Below are 24,698 nucleotides of genomic sequence, written 5' to 3'. Positions count from 1 at the left end.
AGAGCTTATGGACTGTTCCCTATTTTACTGGAAACTGGTGTAGCATGGATTGTGGAAGAGAGAAGAGAGTAATTTTCAAGCCACAGACATCGGAAGATTATTAAATCAGTGAGCAGGGTAATTAAACTCTGAATGATCCACAGCTAATTTGGATTTGAACTTTATCACACAACACAGGTATATAATTACAATTTTCAGTCAAGAAACCTGATATAAGAATCCTTGTTAGGGTTTCCCACTCACAGATGCCTAAAACAGGGATACTATTTCATACATTCAGACAACAAATTCACAAGCTGGTGTGTAGCTGTTTAATTTTATTCTCAACTGAATCACCATATCCAGCTGGATTAGCCACTAATATTACAGGATTTCATTCTGTACTAGCTGCAACCAATTCAGCAGAGCTATCCTCACCAAGAACTCCCACTGTTGGATGGATACCAACCACTTACACCTGCTGAAAGGAAATCTAATCAAAGTGACAGTTATAATAACACCAGCACAGGCAAAAATAGCTATATTATGGCTTTCCCTTTTGTTAAAGTCAATTTCACTGATCTAATGAGCTTTATATTCCCCAATATGAAAGAGCCTAAATGCATCAATAAAACCTAGAGGGAGCAATACTTTAAATGCTTTTTTTAATTTACTTTTTTTTTCATGCCAACAGCCCAGGAATAAAGTTTTTTTTATTATTCCAATATTTCAAGTTCTTCAAAAAAGTATACAATTGGTACTCAGGATACCATTCAGACATGATTCATAGCAAATAAGCTAAAAACAAAACCATAAAGTCAACAACTAAATATGATTTACATGACTAAAAAAAAAAATCTCAGTTTTGAATCCTACAGTCAAATTTTAGTTAAGATAGCAAACACCAAGATTATTTTGCAAGCTATTAATATTTTCTTAAAATTCCCATCTTTAAAGCTAAGATATACACACACTGACATGGGGATAATGTGGATGTACAGTATCTTTAGGAACAAGAAGTTAAACACTGAAAATTTGACTTCCTACAAGTAAAAGACTCATTCTCATTCAAAGCACTTAAAAAAAAAAAAAAAATCACAGGAAATTTGAATGGTGAAGTGTGTGGTATACTACATGCTGAAACCAAGCTCCAAAAACCCAGTAAGTCCAAAAAAGAAGAAGAAAAATTAATGAGGAAGACAGCCGACGTGTGGCTTCAATTCAATCAAGAGGAAATTCATTCACAGCTTTACTTAAACTTCTCTCTCAAACAGTATCTGACAGACTTCTGAGGTTTTTTAAGGCCAAGGCGTTACTTTTATATATATACACATATATATGTACACACACACACACACACAGATATGAAAACAGTCCCAAAGCAGTACTACTTGGAAAACAGAAAACCAAAAGCTTATTGCTTCATTCTCCACTGATAACATGAGAATCTTATTACTTTAACCCACTGTTGAGGAGAAGAAGTAGGAAGACTGCTGCTCATTTTGCACCTTTTAAGCCCTTTGTGACTCAAGACTTCAAAACAAACTGCTAAAACAATAGCATAACTCAAAAAAAAAAAAAGTGATGACAAACTGTTGCTTGTTTTAAGTCAGAACTGACTAAAAAAATACATATACTAAAAAAAAAAAAACCAGTTTCAAAGACTGATTAATTGTAGCAATTCAATGTTTCCAAAACAGTATCTTGGTGCAGCATAGCCTGAGTCCTGGCTCTCTATCAGTGTGCAAACAGCATAAACGGACAAAAGCTGAAAAAGTGTTTATATCAACCTACCTACAAGTTTCTCTTCCCAATAGCAGCTCTGCCTACTAAAATGCATTATGCACACAGACATTTATCTTTGCAATGTGCAGTTTTACAGTAAGCAATTTGGTAGACAAAACTCACAATGTTCGTTTGACATATACACACAGTAAACCCTATCAGACCATTCCTACCTCAAGTCCGGCTACAAAATTCTCAGGAAACCATCTGCAAACGAACAGGAGTTAACATTTTCACTACATGAATTCCTCCACCTTAAAAATCCTGTTGGCCTGAAGTGGTTTAAAAGCAGAGCTACAGTTTTCCACACAATATCCTATGCTGCACTTCAAATTACGTTTGAAAACACTTGAAACAATGTTGTAATTTACTCTGTATACACACATGTAGTATTGTTACAGGAATTAATGAAACAACATCAATTACGGATTAATGTTCTTTATTGGTAAATCTGTAGCTGCTAAGACTATAATGCTCAGATATTACAGAACAGTAAAAACACATTACCATGGTCTCAGTTGTAGAGTGATGCCAGCCACATTGCAATAGGCCAGCAGCATTCTGTCACTAGAGAAAAATATGACTGTTCTATTTACTTAGCAAAAGGTATGTTACAGGTGCTTACTTCTGGCGGTACCTTGTACCTGCAAGGAATACTGAGACAGTAGTGCAAAATATATCCCAACTATTAATTGCGGGTTATTAATCAAGTATTGATGGCCTTTTAATTTTTCCACCTACAGGAGGGCAGCTCCTGAAGCATAAACTTTCAGCTTCCACCTCACTGGAACTCAAGACTACAGCCCAGCCCAACAAGAAGTTCTGGGATACACACTGATGGCACAGCCGTGCCTGAAGAAGAGTCCGTGTCATCTTTCACCTATTTTGAATAATTCATTCACTGTTAAAGCAAATGAAAAAAACACAACCTGCATTCAAACCTCAACACACCCAAACATTCCCCACTCAAAAAAACAGGTCTGAAATTCAGTCACTTGTTTGGAACTGGAAGTTTGACAAAGAAAAAAATGCCTTTCAAAAAGTAAGTCTCAACTAATGTGCTAACACACTAAAATCCTGACCTTTGCTGGCAGTATCATCTCTCCCTCCCTCTCTCTGTTACAAGGTGTGTTCAGACTTGTGTTGATCAGTTGCTTTTTAAAAATCTAAATTAGGCTAGATAAGACACTGCCAGGGTTCATCACACTGAAACATCAAAATATCATACGAGCAGTACTAAAAAAATTCTGCCATGAGTTTTAGAAAACTAGTTCTTAAGACAAATGCATACTTGAAAGTAAGGTTTTGTTACAGTAAGTATTACTTACTGTATTATTATTTATTACTAAAACCTTGCTGTTAACAAAACACAGGAGCTGCAGTGTTTGTGGGGTTTGTTTGGTTTTTGGTTGGTTTTGGTTGGTTTGTTGTTTTTTCTACTTGTCCATTTTGTTTTGAATAGCTTGCCATAAGGCTAATAATATTCTGAGAAATCCTCCACCCACCTCCCCCCAGATTTTAGAATCGCTATTTCCTTTAGGTTTTATAACAAGAGGTAAAAATCAATCTCCCTAAGCACTAATCTAGTACTCCACTGCCAACCAGTGTAAATAAGAATCATCCAGAAAGTGCATACAGAAAAAATAAATGCTATCAAAAAACTGTTAGAAATACAGATATCTGAATTACATGTATACAGATATTTTAGTGCCATTATGATACCATCATTTGAAATTACTATCACCACCTCACATTTCAAACATGAATTACTAAAGAACATCAAGCCAAACTTGTTGTTTTCTTGCAGGGCATTTCGACTCTTTAATGTTACTCTGCGGTATATTACTTTTTTCCTTTTTAATCTCATTTGACAAACTGTTTCAGACTTTTGTCTGCTTGAGAAATGACTTGTAGAAGTTGACTGACAAGCATCTGAATTTCCTGTTCAGTCTGAAGGCAGAAGTTACCTTTGATGATTAACAAATTTATTCCTTCTGGATCTGAATTTTAAAATCTCATTATTTATTTTAAAGACAAGATATAGCACTTCTTCTCTTTTAAGCCTTGGTAAGATACTCAAAAGTAAAGCATCATCATTTCTGTTTGCTTGTAATGTGCATTTACTCCAAATCTTCCAACTTTCCATCATCTTTGGTAAGTCGTGGGAAACGGGCGAGGTGCCTGAGGATTGGCGGATGGCAAAGGTCACACCAATCTATAAGAAGGGCAAGAAGGAGGACCCGGGTAATTATAGACCGGTCAGCCTTACCTCCATCCCTGGAAAGATGATGGAACAACTTATTCTTGACTCCATCACTAGGCATATCAAGGATGAGGGGGTCATTAAGAACAGCCAACATGGTTTTATGAGGGGGAAGTCACGTATGACCAACCTTATAGCCTTCTATGAGGAAGTGACTAGGTGGAGGGATGATGGTAGAGCGCTAGATGTAGTTTTTCTTGATTTCAGTAAGGCATTTGATACTGTCTCCCACAGCATCCTCATAGATAAGCTAAAGAAGTGTGGGCTTGACGATCAAGTAGTGAGGTGGATCGAGAACTGGTTGAAAGGAAGAAGGCAGAGAGTTGTGGTCAATGGCGCAGAATCTAGCTGGAGGTCTGTGACTAGTGGAGTTCCTCAGGGGTCGGTGCTGGGACCGGTGCTGTTTAATATTTTCATCAATGACCTGGATGAGGGAACTGAGTGCACCCTCAGCAAGTTTGCTGATGACACAAAACTGGGAGGAGTGGCTGACACACCAGAGGACTGTGCTGCCATTCAGCGAGACCTGGACAGGCTGGAGAGTTGGGCGGGGAGAAACTTGATGAAATTTAACAAGGGCAAGTGTAGAGTCTTGCATCTGGGGAAGAACAACCCCATGTACCAGTACAGGTTGGGGGTTGACCTGCTGGAAAGTAGCGAAGGGGAAAGGGACCTGGGGGTCCTGGTGGATAGGAGGATGACCATGAGCCAGCAATGTGCTCTTGCGGCCAAGAAGGCAAATGGCATCTTAGGGTGCATTAGAAAGGGAGTGGTTAGTAGGTCAAGAGAGGTTCTCCTCCCCCTCTACTCAGCCTTGGTGAGGCCGCATCTGGAATATTGCGTCCAGTTCTGGGCCCCTCTGTTCAAGAAGGACAGGGAATTGCTTGAAGGAGTCCAGCACAGAGCCACAAAGATGATTAAGGGAGTGGAACATCTCCCTTATGAGGAGAGGCTGAGGGAGCTGGGTCTCTTTAGCTTGGAGAAGTGGAGACTGAGGGGTGACCTCATCAATGTTTACAAATATGTAAAGGGTAGGTGTCAGGATGATGGAGCTAGGCTTTTTTCAGTGATATCCAGTGATAGGACAAGGGGCAATGGGTGTAAACTGGAACATAGGAAGTTCCACGTTAACATCAGGAAGAACTTCTTTACTGTAAGAGTGACAGAGCACTGGAACAGGTTGCCCAGGGGGATTGTGGAGTCTCCTACACTGGAGATATTCAAGGCCCGCCTGGACAAGTTCCTGTGTGATGTACTGTAGGTTACCCTGCTCTTGCAGGGGGGTTGGACTAGATGATCTTTTTAGGTCCCTTCCAACCCTTGGGATTCTGTGGGATTTTGTGAATGTCATTCACACAAAAGCATTATTAATCCTCAAATATTTTACCTAAGTTTTAAAGCTTAGAAGAACTTCGGAAAGCTGAACTGACTGCTACACTGGTGTCCATTCCTGGCGCCTTTTTCTTTCAAACCATGTAGAGATCGTTTGTGCCTCTTCCTGTATGAATGCACATTAATGTGGCAACAGGTATCCCAGAACAATCCATATTTAAGTCAGTCATATAAGCATAACCTAAAGAGTTGGGAAAAACAACTGTTTACAAGTTTATTCAGGATAATAAGCGCAATGCAATAATTAACTGTCAAAAGTACATCTGGAAATAATTACGCACAAACTAGTCATTTTCTTTAGCACTGCAGTACTTGGCATAGCTTTTGCAACCTCAAGTCACTTCACCTGGAAAATCTTATTCCTGTGCCAAGGAGTCAAATATAGCCTCCATTAATATTTTAATGTGGAACATACATAACTTATTCACAGAAGTATCTGAAAGAAGTAATGTGATCTGCAGTGTAAATTAATATACAAATGCAACTTAAAAAAAACCCCAACCACACACCCCAAACAAAAGCAAAATCCCATCTGAACATTTAGCCTGTCCTGAAAAGACAAAGCTCATAATGAAAGATATTCTGCATTTATTAAGATGAGCCTCATATGTTCTCTGGCTTGAATAGCAAGAGCAGGAAGGTTACCACAGAGATAGGTCTTATCCTAACCACATGCATCGTAAGTGGTAGAACAGACAGGAAGTTAATTTATCCAGACAGAAATATTCATACATGTACTTGTCCATTACTCCATCTAAAATTTCAAAGAAACTGAAAAAGAATTTACATTAATTTTTATATAAAGAACAGAATTTGCCTTCAGAGTGTGGAAAGACAGAATAAGCTTCCTGGGGAAAAATACTTTTTTCTGTCCCATGTGCTACCTACTTGAGGTTGGGACAGAGAGGAAGAGGAAGGAAAAAGAGGGCAAGAATCAATTGAACAGCGAAAAATTTCTGTTCCTAGCAGTAACAGTATTACTTCATGCAGCAAATTTTTTATCACTACAAACATCACTGCCTTTCCTCTTCTGAATTAATGATTTATTCACACTGACATATACCTAAACACTCAGTGACCTCTGCCTTCCAGACACCAGAACTTGGTCAGTTCCAGTAGATTTATAGCCCAAAGAAAGTGCAATGTATTAGTGATGTTCATTAGGAAAGCAACACATGATTTAACATTTGCGGTACAGGTATTATAAAGTTCTTCCATAAATGCTAATGCTTTTAGAAGTCAGGGAACTACAAATTCTTCAGGAAATTTTCCACATATCTTCTGATGATTTTATAGCTCTTTGACATGATTGGCAAAAACATCAAGATGTTTTTGTTAACAGTAAGAACAGAATGAACACATTTTAACTATATTTTCATTATGTTCCTTGAATCTATTTGGAGACAAAAGTCAGCACTTCCATAATGCAATAAAGTATTTTCATTCCTTCCCCTAACGTACAATCATTTCAAGGACATAACAAGCAACAGTCAAAAATATTTTGTCACTTTTTCCCCCAATCACATATACTAACTGGTCTAAAGCACAGCTACCCAATGAAGCCAAGCATGCTTGATTTTACAAGAAGGATGAAAACAGTTAATAATACAATTCTCTTCACCCTTGACATACATGAAAATGGCATGGGAAAAGTAGGTATGTGCCATTAATTTCTACTCCACATCTTACTCCCAAGTACTTTTTTCCCCTTTCGTGGTCCACTTGTAAGCTTATGCCAAAGTAAAATTTTAGACTGGACATTGACTGTGTTCCTGTACAAGTTCACAAAAAGGAAGAAACCCGAAATAAAGATTGAAAATACCTCCCACTTTAAAGAGCCTGGATAATCTCTGCTATTAAAGCAGTACTAATGATGGATTTCTTTCTAGAAGAACCCCAGTGTTTATGTTCAAAATCAAAGCCCCACCCAAGTTCAATTAATCTTGAACATACACAATCTATATATATCATATTTACCCTACGTGGGGAGTGAAGACAGTAAGATTTGCACGAACAACAGTTTGGGAATGAGCTCTGAGGCCTTGGTGCTTTGACAAGCCCTGGGCGATGAGCTGCGGTGTTGAAGGCCAGACAACGTGGGGGTTGTGAGCGGGTCTGCAGCACTGTGACTGGACTATTTTCCTGGAGAGTTTTACAGGGGCCAATGAGATTGAATGGTGTATGTACGTGCAGGTTGGGAAAGTACCGAAGAGGGGGATAAAAAGGGCTTGGTTGTAATAAAGTTGGATTTGAGTCTTTGCATCAACTTGAGTCCGTGTCATGAAATGCCATAACCGTATATGCATACTGCAGTCCGTCTTTAGCATTGTGCAAACAGACTAGCATTGCCTTTTACTCAGAGGTTAAGCTACTCAAAAGTAGGCTATGAAAAAGGAAAATCTCTCCTCTGCCAAGGTACTCAAAGTAAGCAACACTAGTGTTTCCAAAAAAAGAAAGGCACATAACCACAGCTGGTATTGCATCCTTGGCAGCCTGACACAAAGCAGACAAAAATCCAGCCGCTTCCCCCTTGCTTTAACAAGTTACTCCAATATAAGCACGCGTTAACTGAAACTAGCCACTCAGATCCTCCAGCAAAGCACTGGGACAGGCAAGAGAACAAGCAGTAAATGCTGCCATCTACCAGAAAAACAGGAATTCTCTATTCCAGCTGGCAGTAAGCAAGTGTGGAGGTGGGGGGCAGGCAGAGGAAGGGAAGGTGCTGGGTAAATGCAACAGCCAACTCTTATCTAGTTGTAGTCTTCAAAACATAAAAGCCACTAAATAAAACCCACAAGAAAAAAAAGACGTTTCAAAAAGTGGAACTCGAGTCTAAACACAGAAACCAAAAGCCTAATGCTGCAATTCGTCAAGCCAAGAAAAGTCGCCTCTGGCACATGGAAAAAAAAAAAAATAAAAATATCGAACAGAGACTTTCTCCAAGCGGACAAACATCTTCCAGAATCTGAAGAAGCAATTTGATATGAAGATGCAGAAAGCAGCACTCAAGACAGACAAAACCACAGCAAAAGAGCTACCCATGTTTTTCCTCATTGGAGAAACAAAATTCCCCTTAGATGTGCCAACATCTCTTTATAGGCAAGCGGGTTTTATAAACAGTCTCAAAACAATGTCAGTAAAAGAGATCTATTTTACTGAGCTGATATAACTGAAGTGCAATAAACCCACCAAGTCAGTTTAGTATGTATTTAAGAATTCTAAGGAAATAAGGAAAAATTCAGTAGTATGACATAACGGCACACCTCATATGAACCAACTTTTCTGTCAGAGGAATGAAGTTGCCAAATGGTGATGCAATGTGCTATAAAGTGCTCCACTTTTTTCAAGTTCAGCTTCTGTATTGTGCAAGTTATCAGGCATTGTAATTATACAGAGGACACAACTAACAGATATACCATATACTTGCGAAAGAGTGAACATCCACCTCTGTGGGGGTAAGCCTCACCTTGCACATTTGCTGCAATGGAATCATACCAATCAGATCCATTATTTTTATCTCAAGAAAAAGAAAATAATCCAATTTTTAACAAAGTCCTTCATTCAGACCTCTTAAAGCAGCCTAACTGCAATGAAACAAAACAGAGTCCTCTATGTACCGGCAGGAGAATGCAAAATACAAGAACTCATTATACTCAAGATTTTCATAAGCTAGCTGGAAAAGCAAGTGAATACACAGGAATAATTTTCAATTGATAAGAAATTATTCAGGACAGGCAAAATTAGATTGAAGATTGTTGCCAAGAAAACCCATAATAGTCTCTGCCTGAGATACAAGATAACAACTGAAAGCGAGTGCATTAATTGCGAAGCAATTCTGAAAAGGAAAAAGAAGTACAAAGGTCAGGCTTGAATTAGGTGCCTCTTCTCTGGTGGTTTCAAAAAGTCTCAGCCCTGTAGCAGTCAAAAAAGCAAACATATTAGAGGAATTGGTAACAGCAAACAACCACATCACCACTGAACTCTACAGGGCATGGAGATCCAGTCTTGACCCCCAACTCCAAATGCATACTGAAGGACCCCATGAGGGACAATCAGAAAAATGGAATGGTCTGAAATAGATGAGGTTCAACAGAGCAGGATTCAAATTAGGTAGCAGAAGGGAGATATGCATGGGAAGTGGTGCAGATAAACCAGAAAGCTGAATACAGAAACAGTACTGAAAAGTGACACTGAAAATTATTTCTACACAGGAAGCACTGATCATTTCTCAAGATGTAAGAAGTGGTAATGTCAGTAGCAACTTTACTGAAAAGCAAGTTTTTTAACAAAGGAAAAGAATGGAACTTTTAAAAAAATCTGGATCTCCTCATCACAAAGTATTCTGGACAACAAAAAAGAAAATCCACACATATGCAGAATAAAGCACTAACAAATACCACAACACACTTTGGTGCAGTTTTCAGCTGCACTCACATTCTCATAGTTACTTGATATTTATTATATTCTTCCCTAAAGGTCTTAACATTTATCACATACAGATATCTCTGGTCTGCCTAGTACAATCATTTTGAAGTCATACTCTAGATGACCACTGATCAAGCAAAGAAGCAAACAAAAACCCACAACCCCTTCATTTACTAGACAATTAAGGCTGAGCTATAAAATAACACCACTTGGACCAAGCATTCCTAAGGTGGTCTTAATGTTTTTCCCACCATAGGAACATTGGTATCAGTGTAATAAAAAAATGGAACATTTAAGATTACAATAAAATCCTACCCCTGAATATGCATTTAGGGAATGCACTAGCATTGTTTTGAAACTACTGTATAACTCTTTATGAGAGCAAACTGATGCTTGTGGGACTTTAGTCCCCTCCACCTACCAAAAAATAATGTGTTAAATCGATATTCATGTCATAGCATAGAACATGCACTACCAAACACACTAGCTTATTAACAAGCAAAGGGAAATCTATTAATCCCAACAGGAATATCTCCACACCCTGGCACACAGTTTAATTACTGGTGTCACTTCAAGGCTTCACACCAAATGTACAAAAAAAGTGAAATTGTGATGTATCCCCCAGGATATGCTTTAAAACTACATGGACTTACACCACTACACGACATCAAAGCAAAGTTAATACTGTAATTCAGGGCTTTCCATTAATTTTGCCAAGAACAATCACAGAAAGCAACACGTGGGTAGGAAAAAGAACAAAGCACTACTTGTTTCATAGGCAGTGTGATCGGCCATTGCTGCACGTGTATTTGTAAGAAAAACAGCATTAATTCCCAAAAGACAAAAATTAGTTTCCCTGCAGAAGGAACATTTACATATAAAAAATGTGCGACCAGATGAATAAAGGCAAATCAGAAATTCAGCTCCCCAAACAATGCTGAAAACATCCAAGCAAGCAAAGCAAAGCTGATTCCTAAATATGCCAGACAGTAAGTTACATTATACTATTTCCAGTCTTTAATAGTTCCTGAATAAATTCCATAACACAGCTGCTTGGATACCCCAATATCATAACAAAAGTATGCAGGCTACCAAATGTATGACATTTTACCTAGAAGACCCCTTTCCTGTCCCTGAAACCAAGTGGTATTTGGAGCTGTACCCTACACATGACACAGAAAAACAAAGGATCTTAACCCAGAACTAGTACTTTTCCTAACATACAAGCACAAAATAAAACCTCTTACTTCAAAGAGGTTACATTCAGATATAGAAAGAAGACAGACCAAAAAAGCAGACAATGTGCAACAGAATGCAAATGATGAATTTACTTAAGGAAAACAAACAAAAACACAGAAAAAATCCTTCCAGAAAGTAGCATGAATTTATAAAGTCTTTCAAAATACAGAGAGCAACATGACAGAAAAATAGCAAAAAAACAGGTCAACAAAGAATGAGTTGGAAACTTTAACACATCGATAACGTGACAATTTGACAGTGCGCACAGTGACACTTACGCACAGTGTATTCTTAGCCAATAAATCCAGGGTATACCTAGATATTTTAATGCTTTCATCACACGTTTAATAGACAAAACAACAATTTGCAGGTACGTCAGCACCATGAATATATGCAAATACAGACTGTCACTGTAGTCTGTCCCATCAAGGCTTATGAAACTATCAGGGACATATTTCCTTTTAAACTGTTTCTCCCCAGCTCTAGCTTCAGAGCATTATTACGTGTCTTAACTACCACAGACATAAAAAACCAATTACTCCCACCTTAATGTAGCTGTTAATGTATTTCTGGAGTTATGTTCCCCTTTGGCTTTCTTTTCTGTAGGCTAAGTAATTTCTCCTTACAGGCTGTTTCCCTAACTGACTCTCCAACTGGCTTGCACTGGTTTTTGTATCTCAGAAAGCCTGCACACACTGGATGTGATTTTACATGTGCACCTAATTATTCTTGTTTAAATACAGTAAACCCATGAACTTAAAACCATTTCACTATTTTCTACAGAGACTGTATAACATTCTTCCAATATCTAAAAGGACCTACAAGAAAATTAGAGAGGAACCTTTTACAAGGGCATGTAGGAATAGGACAAAGGGGAATGCCTTTAAACTGACAGAGGGAAGATCCAGATTAGGTATTAGAAAGAAATTCTTCACTATGAGGATGGCGAGACACTGACACAGGCTGCCCAGAGAAGCTGTGGATGCCCCATCCCTGGCAGGGTCCAAGGCCAGGCTGGATGAGGTTCTGAGCAACCTGGTCTAGTGGAAGGTGTCCCTGCCCATGGCAGGGGAGTTGGAACTAGATGATCTTTTGGGTCCTTTTCCAACCTAAACCATACTGTGAGTCTACAGCATATTTGAAATGACTGGTGAAAAAAGCAGAAATTTGCATATTCTGCCTTTAACAAGGGTCTAATTCACCCTATGATAAACAGGCTCCTGGTCTAAAAAACTAGACTGGGGACAACTGGCTTTCACAAGTGGATACCCAGCACTGATGAAATCACTGGCACATCTCATCCTCAACAGGCACGCTCTATGTTTTTAATATTAAGTGGTTTTTTTTCCCATATCCACCCCCTCCCCCTGCCCCAAGTTGCAAATACACTTAGAAAACAAATCTTAATGGGTTTTATAAGCTAGGCAAGATGTAAACAGTTACAACTCTCAGACACTACAGAACTGACATACAATCACAGATACACATATAAACACAGGTATCTAAATAATTCTTGAAAGAGAAGCTGACTAGTACTCAGGATTAGTTACATATCACAGGACCTACTGCATACTTCAGCCAATGATCTGACAGTGGAAACTTCCACCACAGATTACTAAATGCAAAGGAATTGTGCTCTATTTTTGGATCATCTCCAACAAAAGGCTCTAATGGTGAGGATGCACCTATGCAGCACTCTCACAGTAAGAAAAATCAATTAGAAACCAACCTCTGAGATTCAGTTAAAGTCCTATCGGGCATGATCATTTCCTGACAAGAATGAATACTAACAAGATCGTCCTCTAGCAAGGACATACGAATTAGCAAATTATTATTATAAAGCTATTGCACTGCTGACAAGGAAATCAACATGCTTTTGAAAGTCAATTAATTACAGATAGGCTTGAAAGTGATATTGTAACAAGGAAAGCCTACTGGACAGTATAGGGGGGGATAATCTCCTGTTGATCTTAGAAGAATACCAACACTTGCTTTTCAATAAAGCAAACTTGTCACTAAAATATACACAACTTGTCAATAAACTTCCCTTTCGTGGAGAAATACTTTCTGTATCCTACAAGCCCCAGAAATTTGCTTCAGTTTCTTTTCAAAGCAACAATCAATGTATGAACACTAAAAACATTCTCTTGATCCTCACCACTTACGTAACTGCTCTGATTTTTGCTTGAAAGAGGCAGAGAGTTTTCTGAAGTTCCTTCCTTGCTGTTCTTAGAGAATGAAGAAACCTACAGCAGAACTGCAATCAAACCACCATGATGCTAGTGGACATGATGGGCTGGAAATGGTCCATACAGACAAACATACTTTTAACTTCTAGACAGAAGTATTGCTTCATAACTATAGTCATCACAAAACATCACTGGATGTAGTATCTATATCCCTTCACTCATTCTGTATATTTTCTTAATTAGAACTTATGTTGGTTAAATATTTTTCTTAAATGCCAAACAGCTTCTGCTCTGTAACTACTAATAATCCCAGTCTCAGTAACTCTAATGAGTACTAAATGAATTAAGCTTTTTCAAGATTGAATTCTGAGGTAAAACATTTTTTCCAAAGGAGCAGCAGTGGTACAGTTCTAACTTGTTCATTTTACCAATACATCAACACCAATTTCAGCAATCCATTGCAGCTGCAGTCTTTAACTGCCCTTTTCCTGCCCAAGATGTGATGGAGTGAGAACAAGATTTCATCAGTGTTAAGCCTGGCTTTACCATTCATTTTAACTTGAGGGATCAAATCTCTTAATAGGAATGCACAGAGATCAAAGGAGGAAATCATTAAGTAAGAAGACATGTAAGAAATGATCCAATATTGATAAAGGAATAAAAGCAATGTAATCTGGGGAAACCCCATCAAGCCATACAGGTGCAGAAGAAGACTCAGCCATTGCCAGTCCTTCCTGTCAAATCACTGTAGGTTATAACCTAGGTCAAAATTACAAAGCTAAACAGAAACTCTGTAACAAAAATCAAGTTCATAAGCTACCAATTAGTTCAGCCTATAGCAGACTATTGAAAGTTTGGAGCTACTTTAGATAAACTAATCAATTATTTTATTCGTCAAAGACCATTCCCAGACTTACCCTTTTCCAGGCTTCTCCTTCCCATGCTACATTAGACATGAGATTTTATTTTTTCCTGTAAAAGTCATGTAAAAAAAAACCCCATGTATTCTTATTTCCCTTCTACTTTTCTCTACTCCTTTTCCTTACACACTGACTTCTCACTTTCCATTTCACACATCTACATCTGCCTTAAGGTGTCCAAGTTTGAACATTTCTTTCTGTATCAGACTTACCTCTTGCATCAGTTTGCTTTTTCTTATTTTACTTCCTTTTACAGCAAATTCAGTCCTCTTGAGACCACCCTATTATTAAAACCTAAGAAATCAGACAATCCATACAAGTCCCTGCCCATGGCAGGGGGGTTGGAACTAGATGATCTTAAGGTCCTTTCCAACCCTAACTGTTCTATTCTATGATTCTAAGTTTCGTGCAAAGAAAATAAAGATTAGAACTAAATACTGCATACTAGAGGTAGCTTCTTTTCTGGAGTACATCCAAAACTACCTCATGTCACACATATTAAGAACATTACACTTCATACACTACTCCAGAGATCATGATAGCTACTGACTCCAGAAACAAATTCCGATTTGCTTCACAAATACTATCCCCCACTCCCTTCCTGTCAAAGGAAGCTCTGACATATTTTTCTTTTCCTCTTCTGAGACCTCAGAAAAAAACTAAACAAAAAAAACCCCCACCCCCCAAAAAAAACCCCACAAAACCAAACAAAAAAAACCCCACAACCAAACCCAAACAAAAAATATTAACCTTAAGTGAGTTACAAGTTTTTTCTTCATATGGAATGAAGCCAGGACGACAGCCTAAAGGCACTGGTAGCAACTTCCTCAAGACATCATTTTTATTTCAAAAGCTTGTTTGAACACATTCGGGCAATGTGGAAACAGGCTTTTGTTTATACAAAGTTACACAAGAGGGCCACAGGGACCCAAAGAGCAGATGCAAACAGAAGCCTGAAGCCGATGGTGATTCTGATGCTGATGCGAAGAGATTCCTCACCTCCTGAACTGCAAGGTTCAGTGTATTTTTAAAGCAACAACACAAACATTCGCTGCACTTCACACTGCAAATCAATTTACCAAAGAATACTCAACTTAAATGAGGCTGTTACACATCCAGCTGTTATGACAATGAGATCTAGCTTCTACACAGCTGCTATAGTGAAGACAAGGGACTTAACACCCTAGCTGACATTTCTTCCAGTAAACCTGCTACCTAAGATGGCGTCATCCCATTAGCAACTGAAAACTTTACCTTTTCAGGTTATGCTTCTTATCACTGATACCTGCTGGTGAGTAGGAACAAGAGGCAAACTGAGAAATTCTCATCACAAGCTGCTTGAGTAACAGCACCTTCTGGAAGCATCCTGTTGGCTTTCGTTGCCATAGCTGCACACTGTTCACTCATATTGAGCTTGTCGTCCACCAGGACCCCCCAGGTCCCTTTCCACAGAGCTGCTCCCCAGCTAGATAGATCCCAGCCTGTGCTGCACTCCTGGATTGTGTGTACACTCTTGGATTGTGTATACACTCTTCGATTGTCATGAGCTCCACCATTACAGCTGCAGCACAGAGAAGTCCTTTTTAAAATCTGGCAAAATATAAGGTACTTGGAAGAAGCACAGGTGAGAGTATGAAGACATAGGAACCACTAAGAGACTGCAGAGGCAGTTTTAAGGTGCAAGAAAGGCTGAGGCATGGTGAGGAAAGCCGCAAAGACATGTCAAGTTCTATCTTTTACTACAGCTTGACTGCTTCTGGAGTGTAAACTAACTCTTCAAAAGCCAGACCAGGAATCTCTACACTACAGTGTGTCAGCACAAGGGTCTTCATTTTGAGATCATTTTTGAGATGCCTGAAGCTACAAGATTAAATCCCTTAGGAATTCCAACTCAAAACACTATCCCATTTACAATAACAACTTGAGTGTTGGTGATGTGGAAGTTACAGCGGTTTGCCTGCCAGCAAGTTCTATCTCAAACTTAGCATACTGCTCAGCTATGTCCACTATACTGCTCAGTTACATCACCTTAAGTAAAAACCAATTTAAGTTGTACTGACTGCTGACAGACGTGAAGACTAATCTGTTGGCACATTCCAAAAACCTCACCTGCTGTCTGAGATGATGTGATTTATTCTTGACTCTGAAGTAAGGACAGAGCTCCTGAGCTGGCAGAGCAATAGACTGAGAACCAGAACATAAACATTCTGGTTCTCATCAAAACCAATTGCAGCAACGTCAAAAAAAAAAAAAAAAAAAGCATTCTTTCGAAGGCAGTTTTCACTATGGTTTTTCTGTTTGTTTCCAAAATAACTTCCCAGCTGAATAACCCAACATGGAGGTGTCAAATATGCAAGTTTTTATTAGGTGAAAACATGACAATAAAAGACGTTCAGTCAGACAGTAGTACACAGCCTACACCATTCCAGCTACAGGAGTGGTCCTCTGGAGTTTTTTGAGAGGAAGTTGAGTAAAATGTTGCTGGAATGCACAGAGCTTTCTAGCAAGAGTAAATAAGCACCCATTGCTCTACTGTACTTGGAAGCAGGGATAAAGCTGCAACTTAACTTCAGCTTTGCCCATTAGGAAACTTTGAACAGTTGCAGGGCACTGCTTTGAAGAGGTCATCTATCAGTATTAAGAAGTTTTGCTGTCCTGTTATGCCTTAGCCTGAAATAAAGAAGACTAAGTAGAAAAGAAAAATGAGCATTGCTTCCAAGACCAAAAATAAAATAAAATAAAAAAAAAATCCTCCAAGGAAACTTTGACTCCTACATGTATTAGTAGTTTCATTTCTCTATTGAGGGCTCACAAATAATCAGAGCGAATACTAACCTCAACTGAACACAGGGCTAAGACTTTTAACATACAAGCTGAAATACTATTTTGTCTGCAAAGATACATTGAGTTTCAGCAGCTACAAGGTAGCAGTCAAAATATGGATGTACAAATTAAGTCTAAACCTAGTCATTTTGAGTTAATTACTATGTTTGGTTCACACAGTATTGATCATTTCAATAAACATGATGCAAGCTCTTTGAAGAGGCCAGTGTTGCAATCTGACATTTACATTATGCAACTTGAGTTAATTAGCCTTTTCACTGTACAGTGTAACTCCACCAGATGCAACCTTTGTGTGACTACAGTAAAGCAGTAAAGTCAAGTTTTTCAAAATTAAAAGTTACTGGCTTAAAGTACTTCATGAAAAACAAAACAAAGACAAATTCCTGAAGTTATTTATTGAGACATTTTTGGATAGCTTTTATACGTCATGCAGCTAAACTGTCACAGAGAAATGCTCAGTATTAGAACTCTTGAAATGAATTTCAATAGAAATTCATTTACCGTTACCTTCTACACTACCATTTTCAGTTTATTACTACTTATGTATCAAAGTCATGCAACAATTCATAGGCTTTTGCAACTCCTTGTTATTTCTGAGAAGATAAAATGGTTAGTAACTGAGAGAATTCCTTACTTTTATCTTGTCAAAAATCAAAGGTCTTATTCAAGGTGAACATATGGAAGAAGCTCATTTGAAACAAGAAGAGTAAATAAAAATACCACACACACAAAAAAAAAAAAAGAAGAGTAAATAACAGCAGTGGTTCCAGCTGGTAAAGCAGGAGCCGTAATGCAGCTCAATTCCACATGGGGGACCCAAGTCTAACTCTTAACAGCTCTGGCACTGAAAGTTATTGAGGGGAGATACCAAAGCTCTGGGAGGTTCGAAGTGTTCCTAAAGTGCTATGTCCAGTCTGACAAGGAATCTTCTCGATTATCATACAAGAAAGAATCACAGGTACATTAACATAACTGATAAAGGGGCTGTCAGTTCAGAACTGGGAGCAGAAGAGCAAGCATGCACAAACCAAAGCAGCTGATTGACACACAAGGACAAAATAAAGTGGAGACTGATCCAGCCTACTGATTCAATGTTTTGACAAGCTCAACTTCGTATTTGTTTCTTGAAGAACTGACTCACTACACAGAGTGGGGGGGCAGCCTGACATAACCCACTATTTTTTTGGTGTTTTGAAGTTGTGTCACAAAAGCCTATATTGCCAAAATAAAGGTGCACACAGATTCTTCAGTAATGAAGGAATTTTATTGACAATTCTTCATTTTTAGTCACATTAGGTATTCTAAAATAATTTCTCATCACTTCTTCCCAGAGCCATTTCCCTCTTAAATAGTGACTACTTAAAAGCAAAGACAACATCCAAGCAGCATTAATACTGAAGAAAATTATTTCAAGTTGAAGCACCATGACAACTAGAAGTTGCTATGCGTTTTAAGTTCACCACCTCTTCTGAATTTCCATTTATAACAAATCAGAGTTGTTTAACACCTAAACACATTGATAATGCAGCCCTTCAAACAATGACATTTTCAAGTGTGATTCTCCATTAGTCAACAATCAAAACAAGAAAAAAGTTAACAACAAGCTGAGACTTGTGTTAGTGTTTTATTGGCAAGACAAATACTGCAATACTGGGGCATGGTGGGGTCCCTCAAACTGCTTATTGCCATAACTACTAACATTTTTGCCACCCTTTTCGTATGGAAACAAGGGGCTACAGAGGAGCTAGTGTGCTCACAGAAGTAAAGGACACATCAGAAAAGCTTAAAACACAGATGGGACAACACAGCAGGATAACTGAGGATATCAAGTAGAGATGAGCACCTAGAAGGAATGTCCAAATCTTAAGGAAAAAAAAAAGCAAAAAACAACAACACACATACACAAAAAACCAACACAAAAAACACACACAGAAACCAAAACAAAAACCCACAAAAAAAAACAAACCCAAAAAATAAAAAAAAAAACAAAAAAAAAAAACAAAAAAAAAAAAACCCCCAGCATTCTACAACTGGTTGCAGAATGTCTGAACATCTCCATTTACAAATATCTTCCAAGTATATGTTAAAAATGTTAAGATGCACTACACTTGTGCAGATTTTAACAGCATGATCAGAAGTAGAAACTAAAGCTTTAAACCTCCGAACACTAGTATGTCCAGTTAACAATGCAGTTTAGATTAACAGAATCATAGAACAGTTTAGGTTGAAGGAGACCTTAAAGATCATCTAGTTCCAACCTCCATACCATGGGCACTAGACCAGGTTGCTCAAAGCCCCATCCAACCTGGCCTTGAACACTGCCAGGGATGGGGCAACTTCTCTGGGCAACTTGCTCCAGTGTCTCATCACCCTCACACAGAATAATTTCTACTTTAGTACTTGTGATGATGCACCTGAACAAATTTTTATCACAATAGATTTTTTTTAATACACCTGTTTAAGCTTTCATATTTCATGTTTTCGATTTCTTATGAGCATTAAATACTGTACTGATCCAATAGCAGATCAGTTATTGAGTCCAAATATTTAAAAAAAAAATTTCAACACAAAGTAATTGGTAAGCACATGGTACAAACACAATTTCATTGGAAAGGCACTATTTGGGTTATAAGGGAGAAGCTTAGCTTCTGAATTTCTCAACACACAAACTGGACTGAAGTAAAGTCGAAATCATAATCACTTGCTCATTTACAAAACTGAAAGGTTCAAGTAAATTCATAAATACATTCTACTTCGAAACACACATTTCATGGTTTTGCTGCAAAACACAACTATGTACTCCTCTTGCATGTAACAGTCTCCCAGTAATATGTAACTGGCCCAGGATTCTGTGTCCAGGGTACAAAATTTTAGTTCAATGACTACTCACTCTAGGATAAAGCAGATAATGCAAATTCATATTAATATCTAACTATATGACAGATATAACTTATGCCAGAGCCCTATTTCATACCTGAAGTGACCCCTTTTCCAGCTGCATTATTTCTGGTAGTACATACTACTACTTTGGGGCTCAGATTATAACCTTTTAATGAACTGAGTTGCCAGAGTTTGTGTTCACATCTCCATTTAAATGCAACTCCATTGTTTGAAGTTTGGTTGTTGGCTGTTTTTATTGTTGTTTTTTTTTTTTGGGGGGGGGGTGTTGTTTTTTTTTGGGGGGGGTGTTGTTTTTTTTGGGGGGGTAGTGTTGTTCTTGTTTTAAAAAAAAGTCAATTTGTTTTGTGCAAATGCTTCACACTTAAAAAAAATGACAGATTGCAGCAATTTGCTCTATAATGGCACAAGGAAAAACAACATATTTTGTATTTTTGTTCTATGCTTTTACAGCTGAGCGTGCTACAACAGGTATTTTTGCTAAAAAATACTTACAGTTAAAACTAGTATTGTCAGTCTTTATGCACTTATACATATTTAAGAAAATGAACTACTTTTCCATTTCTACATCAAGTATTCAAACAAAGCATGTACATTCAAAAAATTATAAGATTTATAGATTCTCAACTGTAAAGGCTCAATATAATACTTGTGCAACCGTAATACACCCTGTGTAAACATCTTCACTGAAAAGGCCTCTAGCATCCACTAAGTGAAACTAGGAAAGACAAAAAAGTAGGCCTTAATGAAAATTCTTACTGTCAACGAGCTGAAATGTTTAACAAATTAAGAATTATTACTTTTCTGCTTTAATTTGCACTGACATTTCAAAACTAGGAAATTTCTGAACAGAAAATAGCAGCAAAGGATCTCAAAAATGGCATAACAGAAAGCTCTCAAAGTCTTGCAGGACCAAAGATTATCGGAACTTCATAAAAGAAGAGAACTCCAACTTAGCTGAAAGATATGCTAAACTAGAAAGATTCACTACTTAACACATAACTTCACAACATGGTTAAAGTCCTGAACCAGTCTCAATCCATGAAAACTTTTGAAGAGAGACAAAAACACAAAGTAAATACATTAGAAACTTAATATATTGACTATTATGTATTTCCTGTTGGTAAGGAACAGGATATTTTTAAACTATGTGAAATATAAAGACCATAGAATGCACCTTTAACAGTAACTGACTACAGCAGCAAGTAAAATAAACAAATAGGAGCAGATAGTGCAAAAGACTTGTGAACACTACACATTTCAGTTAGATTTGGTTTTGTTTCCAAATACTTCAAAATAGCCATAGGTCAGTTCCACAGATTTAATATCTGAAATGGAGTTACAGAAGGAAGAAAATTTAAGCTACTACTTTCTTCAGTGCTTCATTCTGGCTGACAAAACGTAGAGCTTGGAGTTAAGAATCCGTAGAGAAAACACAGCAGCGAAATAGTGCTCCAACTTAGAGAGATGCTCAACCTACCACTGAACAGAAATCTCACAAATTTCCAACAGAGGGAGCTGGCCAAACTTGCATGATAGTTTCACTGTTCTCAAAATAAGTAAACCAACAACACAGAATAATTTATTCGCACTTTCGTAGGAAGCTGGATTTTAAAATGCCAGCAGCCAGGCTATTTGAAAAACGGGTGATGTCGCATTACTTTACAGAAAGATTTCGGGGCAAGCAAGTGGCAGGATATTTAGTTCTGTCTGGGATATTTCAGATTAATATGACCACCACACTTCATAAAAAATAAAGTTATTTTTGTCTACATGCTCTCTTTTCCTGTTTTTGCCTACAAACCAGTAAAGCATGGTCTAGGAGTGTCTCAAACAGCCTTGCGCAGGGTTGTGTTTAATTCCAGCAAATAAAGGGTTTATAATTCCAATTCTGTTATCTTTTCCAATTAGTAGGGCTGTTTACAGGCCAATAATGGACCATCAGATGGGTGGCTTTATTACCCAGGTGGGAGGGAAGGCAACAGTGCAAATGAATGCACACTACCAATGTTCTGACAATGTAGTCTTTATTAAAATGGATTCCTAAGGTGTAACCATGACTGCAAGACAAAAAAAAATAAAATTATTTGTTGGTGCAAAACCCACTAAAAATCCAAAAGAGGATGACTACTATATCTCATGTTTTTCTGTAATTCCACATAAAACCTGGGTAACAATTACTCATTGGCATAAGTGTGAATGTCAAGCAGTGACCATCTTGACTCCAACTTGTGAAAGAATTCAAATTCTGGATTTGAATTCAAAGGGCTCTTCCCCTTGCCCCCAAGGAGCAGTAAAACTCAGATGCCGACTTCAGTATTTTGTCTTCATTTAGAAACTACTTTTTGATTGACAGAAGACTTCCAAGATATTCGCTTTAATGTAGATGGAAAGATAAGAATATGGTTGTTAGTCATATCCATAACATACATGCATATTGCAGCTACCAGACAGTTATAAAATTACCAGGACTTTAAATATATTTTTAGCACTTGAAATACTGCAGAAGCAAAATTATATCCCTAACATTTCTCAGAAGAAAAAGTAAGGCATCAGTATTTTCACATTTAAGAGCTACTACAACTAAGAGTTGATAAGGATCCGTAACTAGTTAAGATGTCAATTGATACCTATTAAAGATAATATACAAACGAGCAAAATCCCATCATATGTTACATACCCAGTAGATGACCACATGCCTTTCAGAACTTGTAAGAAGAAAAAAAAAAAAAAGGAAAAAAAAAAGAAAGTTACTATTTCCATTAGCTTACTTGAGGTTATGGGAAGACTTCCAAATACACTTCTTTACCACTTTCCCCTCCAGCAAGGGATACCTACAAATACCTACAACACAGCTCAGAGATGCACTCTGGCAACTGAAGACCTAAAACAGATTATAAGGCAGCTGCCAGTCCCACCTCAGTCCCAGGAGTTTCCACCCCTGCAGCAGGGAAGGCAGAATCCAAAATCACAGAATCATTTTGACTGGAATGGACCTCTGGAAATCATTTAGACCAGTTCCTCAATTACAGCAGGGCCAACACAGATCAAGTTGCTCAGGGTCTTGACCTGTTAAGCCCCACAGGGAGATTCAGCAACCTTTCTGAGCAACTTGTCCGAGTATGTGATTACCCCCAAGGTATTTTTTATTTTTTAATACCTAATTCAATTTTCCCTTGCTACAGGTTGTCTGTTTGCTTTTATCCTATCACACGTACCTACAAGAGGACTATGTTTACCTGCAGCTCACCCATCGATACACATGCTAATTTGTAAACTCTAAGCCATGGATTTTCTTTATATTGTGCTATAAAAACCAGACATGTCTCTTGGTGTATTGGTTTTCCTAAAAGGATAACACACACAAAAAATAACCTTTGGTACAAGAGTGGGGAGGTAATCTCTTAAATGAAACCACACTGAAATGCTGAAATCTACCTGAACATAGAGTCATTAATGGATCAACTTGGCTTTCTTTATCTCGCAAGTTTCCAATATTTATCCCCCAACAGTGGTTCTTCGCACTTATTTATTTATGTAGCATATTAGTGTAGTTCATTTCCTGCTATTACCAGATTAGAAACTTCCTTCAGAAAACCAGGATTGGTTTCAGGTTGCATCTGCCACTTAAAGCACAGAAGACGAAGTTATAAGTAGCTCTGAACTACCTATCACTTTTGATAACTATTCAACTTCATTATTTCAAAAGCTCAAATGTAATTTCACTGATAATGGTGAATTCTAACCACTTCGGGTAAAATACCTTAAGAACAATTAAATGATAACACTGGATTGCATACAGAAAGGACTGTCTTGACACCAGCCCAAAAATTACAAATGCTGAAAAAACCAAGCAAACCAGTTTCAGATTTATCAAACCATGCTGCATATGTTTCAATTCTTAATTACAAAAATTTTACTTTTACCTGCCCCCTAGCAAATAACTTCTTAAATAAAACAAAGAATAGAATTTTACAGGTTGTTTTTGTGTCTGGTTGGGTTTTGGGGGGGTGGGGTTTTCTTTGGGGGCGGGGGCAGGAGCTGGGGCCATTGGTGGTGGTTTTCTGGTTTTGTTTTTGGTTGGCTGGTTGGGGTTTTCAGGTTTTTGGTTTTCTTTTTCTTTTGTTTTTAGGAATGATCTAATTAACATACATCCATCTAGACTTCTAGAGAGCTAAAGAGTGATACATACAAGCTATCCTTTGTGGTATGTGCTGGAAGACAAAGCATTGCATCACCAGCATTATTACTAACGTAAGCATACAGCTACAAAGTGCAAGCCAATGCAAAATGTGGATCTTCTAAGAGTCATACTCCTCCTTAAAACGCTTAGCCCTTCCCCCTCACCCAGACAAAGAATCCAAAATTTCAAAATCCCCAAAGATGAACAACTTTTATAACCACTACATTGCGTCAAACAGTCCTTGTTCTTTTTTGTTTTATGTTTCGTTGTTGTTATTATTATTGTTATTACTTATTTTTGCTGGGTTTGTTTTAACTTATGAGTTGTCATATAAACTCCATTTATCATCATTTTTCTGGTAGGTACCAATGTGATATTTCCATTTTCCATGTTAAAAATCAAAACACACATACATTCATGAAACTACTTCCTGCCTTGAGGGATTTTTCTTGTCTCTTTTTGTATCTTCTTCCAAAAAGATTACACTTTAATCTCACTAAACTACATTTATTTAAATATTTTGGTCTAAAAAGCTATAAATCCCAGTTACACAAAGCTGTGCTTATGAAGTCTAAAAATTT

General features: G+C 37.8%; 1 protein-coding gene across 12 annotated transcripts in view; it reads right to left on the bottom strand.

The window, feature by feature from the left end:
- The window catches only part of PLEKHA5 (pleckstrin homology domain containing A5), a 153,956-nt gene that overhangs the window by 98,128 nt on the left and 31,130 nt on the right, over positions 1 to 24,698 (bottom strand). Inside the window, exons 4-5 of one of the 12 annotated variants that reach the window (XR_010613591.1) lie at positions 5,415 to 5,600; positions 4,284 to 4,324 (exon numbers count right to left, since the gene is read on the bottom strand). The exons of 10 other annotated variants lie outside the window; for them this stretch is intronic. The gene's annotated coding sequence lies outside the window, so the exon portion shown is untranslated. Of the gene's footprint in view, positions 1 to 4,283; positions 4,325 to 5,414; positions 5,601 to 24,698 lie in introns of those variants that run through there. One more of the 12 variants, XR_010613590.1, reaches the window with a different exon arrangement.

This window comes from Lathamus discolor, chromosome 1 (assembly GCF_037157495.1).
Source record: "Lathamus discolor isolate bLatDis1 chromosome 1, bLatDis1.hap1, whole genome shotgun sequence".
Lineage (NCBI taxonomy): Eukaryota > Metazoa > Chordata > Aves > Psittaciformes > Psittacidae > Lathamus > Lathamus discolor.
The sequence above is the reverse complement of the archived record's forward strand: the minus strand, read 5'-3'. Positions and strand labels throughout refer to the sequence as shown.